At 39.2% G+C, this 5867-nt stretch overlaps 1 protein-coding gene across 1 annotated transcript in view; it reads right to left on the reverse strand.

Moving 5' to 3' along the window:
• The window catches only part of ACACA (acetyl-CoA carboxylase alpha), a 229022-nt gene that overhangs the window by 134286 nt on the left and 88869 nt on the right, over nt 1-5867 (reverse strand). The window lies entirely within an intron of this gene.

Genomic DNA, 5867 nt, shown 5'->3' on the forward strand with positions numbered 1-5867 from the left:
CCCAGGGCCGAGGCCAGTGGGGGGGGGGGGGGTAGGCCTGGAGTGGGGTGGGAACCAGGTAGAGGGGAGTTTTGGGGGGGGGGGAAAAGAGGAACTGTAATAATCTGAATAATAAAGATTTTAAAAAAACACAATCATTCCACAATATACAAACATGGTGAATCCTTAGATGGATTAGAAGGGAAAAAAACAGCTCCTACAATACAATCCATGGTTTATTCAGCACGGGGTCCTTTCTCTCCTAAGAATTAAACATTGTTAAGAAAAATAACATATTTTGAGAAAAATTTTCTTCTCCAGTGGAATGTCAGTTTATTCCCTAAATTCATCCATGTAATTTTCATCTAAGCTGAAAATTGCAGGTGCGGGTTTTATAAAGGTCTTTTTGAAAGTTACAGAGCTATTTGTAGTAGTAGTTCTTAATACCAAACCACATAAAATGTACACATTCAGGTATAGTTCCCTCTACTTGGAATTTGAAATAACTGCCTTTATATTTAGTGAATTTTTATTCTCCCCTTACTATCAATAGGATATGAAAGATGACCAGATCCTAAAAGGCTTCCTGTTGCTGCTTTTTAATCTCCTCCTTACCTTGAGGACCAGCCATTTTCTTGAAGAATCTCCATTCATAGTTAGACCTTTCCCATCTCAGGGAGAGTCTTTATAGTCCATGACCCCAGCTGTATAAATAAAAGCTTGGGACTTTTGGCTTTTGGAGCCGATGTGAATTTCCTACAACACTTTTTCTACAACCCCTACTATTTTCCACATCACAGTTTTGAAGTGCTCAACATCACTGTTCTGAAAAGAAGGCTTCTCAAACATTTCAAAGCAGGAATACTTTCTGGTTCCCCAACCCACCAACCAGAGCTCTGCTCCAACTGTCCAGAGTTATAAAACACATGATGTGATTAATAGTTAAGGAAGTGCATGTTGTTTTCACCTATTTAACGCAGGAATTCACTCATGAGGGGGAAGAAGACAAGCTGCTAAGAAAGTGACTATAAATCCAGGGTTCGGCTGAGCATGTAGTCAGTCACAGACCAGAGGACCTATCCCACCTATCCTAAGGCATAAACGCAAAGAGGAGGGAGAAAATGCACCTCATCGTTTGTTGAGAGCTAACAAGCAAAATAGAATTTCAAAGGAATACAGAGTGGGGCAAAAGTAGGTTTACAGCTGTTCCTATGTAAAATAATACAAGAATTAAAAAAATACAATAAATTGTGTTTTAGAACCTACTTTTGCCCCACCCTGTATATAAAATAACCAAGAAAAGACCATAAAAAGACAGAAGCAAAAGAACAGATAGATAACACTAGGTAAGGAAACCTAGATAAGATTTTCCTACATAAATCCCTCTTTACTCATTGTTCCTAATAGAGAAAACATATTCCTTTCCAAGGTCCTTACTTCAATCATCACACTGACCCACTGAAATATTTAAAAACCTAAGAGATGTCCTGGGTAATGCTACTCTGCAAATAGCCAGACTGAAGTCTCAACATTAACAACAAAAGCCAACATAACAAATGAGAACACTAGCCACCTACCTAACCATTTCCTTAAAGGAAAATCTAGGTTTACTTTTTGAGATTAAACTAAAATAAGTAAAAATAAAGGTACTGTCTTGCTTAACTACAGATCCTGTCCCAAGTTAAAAAGCAAAACACACGCCAAAACCGGTTTGGCTCAGTGGATAGAGTGTCGGCCTGCGGACTGAGAGGTCCCAGGGTCGATTCTGGTCAGGGGCATGTGCCTGGGTTGCGGGCACATCCCCAGTGGGAGATGTGCAGGAGGCAGCTGGTCGATGTTTCTCTCTCATCGATGTTTCTGACTCTCTGTCTCTCTCCCTTCCTCTCTGTAAAAAATCAATGAAACATATTTTTTTTAAAAAAAAGCAAAACACACAAAGCGACTTTAAAAAAAAACTTTTTAAATTCCATCTTTCTGCTAGGAGAGAAAGGGAGTGCGAAAGGGGGTAGAAAGAAACAGTATCTGTAAGAAAAGTGAACTATGGAAGTTAGAAAATACAGATTAGAAAATATGTTAAGATTAGAAAATATAGTATTCATTATCGCCAAATGACAATATTCCTGAGCTCTGTGATAAAGTACAGAAACCAGACCTTTCTGGGATGTTTATTCCACAGTAGGCATAAACCACTATTTCCATTAGTTTATCCTGACTTGGAAATTTTCCATTCAAATATTATTTTCTCCATTGTCATCATTAGTACTTAGACAAAGATTGGCAATAGAAACTTATGTGTAGAGTAATCTTCACAACCCTATCTCATCCTTGACCTAGACACAGTGTAAATGTTCTTAAAAAACAAACAAAAACCACCAGATAAAACCTTTCTGTTCATCAGAACTACCCATCCCAAGATACAAACATCCAAAAACAAGTTTAGGGTCCTCTTGCCTAAAAGGCAGACTTCCTTCGGGCAACTGGACAGCCCAACATCACCATCTAATAATCCTGGTGAAAATTTTGCAACAATGACATTAAAAGGTCACTATGTCAAGAGATGTTTTCTCATTATAAAGCAGTTCATTTAATAAGCCCACCTGCCGCTTTGGGGATGACAGGACGCTTGCATACGTTTGCAGGCCCAAGTGAAAATTATTATTCAGTAATGGTTAATATTGGTACCACACAGTATTTCTTGTTTTTATTCTTAACCCAGATGGTGGCTAAATGATGGGGAATATAACATACATGCGTAAGTATCAAAACCGTAGCCAAGTTATACAGCTGACTGCCAGAAGAGCAGAAGGTAATCCAACTTGATCTTAGCATCCTAAGATTTGAAGGCAATCCAAAATGAAAAGAATGGGACCTAGTGTGTAATGAGCTCAAGACATTAACTACATTTAGCTGGGTGAGCCACTAATCCCAATACCAGAAATGGTCTGGCAGGTTCTACCAGCCACAGCTTATTCAGGAAACCAGGTTCGCTGAGAAAAACATTCTTCTTTACCACACATTGGACAAAATTATTTGCAGTCATGTAAAGAGGAGGGAGAAAAGGCACTGATCAGCATTTTCAATGATTCCTGTCTAAACCAAACAGGCTCACAGGCATGGCATTACTCACAAGGAAGTATGGTTTATATCATGTTCATGTGGACCATATCAGAAATAAGATATATAAGTAGTGAGGGGATAACTACTCAAGTAGTCACTATGTACTACTTGGCTATCTGGACAGCTATGAGGGTGTTGATACATTTTACTGGTACAAAATTGCTTAAGTTGGCTGAAGAGTCTCCTAAATATCTCTTAGTAAGCATAAACAATGTCCTAAGCTGTTTCCTAGGAAATTAAATAAATAAGAAGAGCTTTCAAAATAATAAACTTACTGTTTGTCTTCCAGACTTTTTCTACTATGGCATAAAATTTCTCAAAATGGAGAAAACATGACAGAACTTTTGCATTTTACTTGATATTTTGCTATTCCAATAGGGTGAAAGATTAGAAGAAATTTGCTTGTGAGTCCTTGAGGCATGTTATCACTAGGCAAGTTATGCGAATACCTGGTAGGGATGACGGCTTCCTTGAAGCAGCCTGTGTTTCGTAACACTGATTCACAGAAGCCCAGATTTTCTTGAGCCTTCACTCTAGATTCAAAACCCCCAGAAATCATCACCTAGCTCAGCAAAGCACACCATCAACACTCCTACTTCTAGAAAGCAGGGACTGGAATGCCGGGCACAAAACCATCAATCAGGAAGCTAAAGTAAGCAAAGAAAGTGAAACCAGCTGAGAATACAAACTAGGGGATTCAAGTGCTGCCAGGTCCAGGTGATACCTGTAAAAGACAGTCAGACATACAGAAAGATGAATCCAAACAACTAAAATAGCTTTGACCAGCTACCACCATTAAATGCAGACGTGGGGTGGGGGACCTGACCGTTGCCACAGAAGGAGAGAGGAAGCCCATATCTGGAATTCATTAAATATCAGAGCATAAAGGAGCACATTTTGAGCTTTCATCCCTGATTCTTACGTCACTGCTAGCAGGCCCTCAGCTCAATCATATCAATTAACGTCTTGATTTCCAAATCTCAAAATGAGGTGAAAACAGCTGGTATTTTCAAGTTAATGATATGAAAGCCTACAGATCCTCCTATGTTTATTGAGTTTTGTTTTCTTTTTAAAAGAAAAATGTGAAGTGCCAAAACAAAGAAAAGGACAAATCCATCTTTCTGGTTCACATCTTCAACCTTCCTCCTCCCTTTCTCCTCCTCCTATTCCTCTCCTCCCCATCTTATTCCTGCAAACCCAAACGCTAACAAAGTGCTCAGTCTGTTGGAAAGTTGGGTACTATCCATGCAGGTAAGAAGTAATCAGGACGACAAGGTGGGGAGGAAAAGAACAGCAGCAAGTCAGAGTCCCATTGGCTTCTGCCTGTCCGACGGCAAAAGCAGAAAGCAAAGCCTCAAACCAGTTCTCTGACAGGGCCCAACGCCTCGGCTGCACCCCCGTGTAATTACACACTTGAGTGACTGGACTCTGAAGAAAATTGAAGGCCTGAGCTCCGAACAGCTGCCATTTTCTCTCTCCATCACACCAGCGTGATTACTTGAGAAATGAACAGCCCCGGCTCAAAGCTACTCCAGAATTCTCAGAGGAAATATGGCTCCGTGTTCCAATAATGAGATTCTTAAGGCAAGCGTTACTTACAATCACTCCGCAAAAGGAGCTAGCCGAGCCCCTATATCTTACAAATTAGAATTTAAGAAACCCAGCGACAGTCTTAGACGATCATTACTCTTCTGCTGCTGCGAGGATTCTGGGCTTTGGTCTATTTTTAGTGCAGAAAACTGTTAACTCCTTAAAAAGGTAATCATAATAAAATGAAAACTCACCATAATTAGCTTCCTCAGAAGGCAAATTCCACCCCATTTTAGGGTCAAACAGACAGATTCTTCCACTCCCTTATCATTACCCTTTTCTATCAGAAAGTCCTGGCTTTATCCAAATGAGAATTAGCAATCTTTGTATTAAAATTTTTTAAAAAGTCTAACTAGTCAAAGATTTCTTCCCTCTTTTGATTGAGAAAAAAAATCAGTCAAGTTGCTATAGATAGTATCACTTCTTTGTCAAAACCTGTCACTTAGGGAAACTGAAATGCTACATGGTGCTGATATATTTTTTCCTTTCAAATGCATATCCTGGTTTCCCCACCATCTAGCCATTCTAGAGTAGCAAAGGTAATGAACTCTCCCTGCAATTAGATACTTTTAAAAGTGAGTATTTTAAAAAAAATGTTATATCCTCTCCAGTTAACCAGCTAGGCAGATAACTGAATGAGTGGCGCTATTGTGAGGTAGTTTCCCTTCACTCTGATATACGAAATAAAAAAAAGCAGTGAAAATTTATAGCTTTTTTCCCTCCAAGAGGAATGATGGAATTAAGGTATCAAAAATGCCAATTCCATAAAGGGACAAGAAAGGAAACTCTAGAAGCCAAACATACTCTAGTCCCCCAAAAAAGACACACATGAAGGAGCAAGGCAATTGTTTATGGGGTGGGGGACTCTAAGAACAGTCCTATTGTTCTCTGATTCCTAGAATTAACAGAAAAATCTGAGAGCGAAGGACTTACAAATCATCTTTAAAAATCCTTAAGTCCACAAAAATTCCATCCACTAGTCAAATGTATGTTAGCCCTATCCACATCAACTAGTCTCACTGCTCATTCCCACTTTCTACTAACTTTCATATTACTAGGTTATGGGGACAAAAGCATGTATCTACTCCCCAAACAACACTGAGCTTAGATTTCCATGTGAATAAAACAGAAAGGGACCAAAAAAGATGCAGAATACATTTAAATATCTTTCTTTGGTAGGG

The sequence above is a fragment of the Myotis davidii genome, unplaced genomic scaffold, assembly GCF_000327345.1.
Source record: "Myotis davidii unplaced genomic scaffold, ASM32734v1 scaffold993, whole genome shotgun sequence".
Lineage (NCBI taxonomy): Eukaryota > Metazoa > Chordata > Mammalia > Chiroptera > Vespertilionidae > Myotis > Myotis davidii.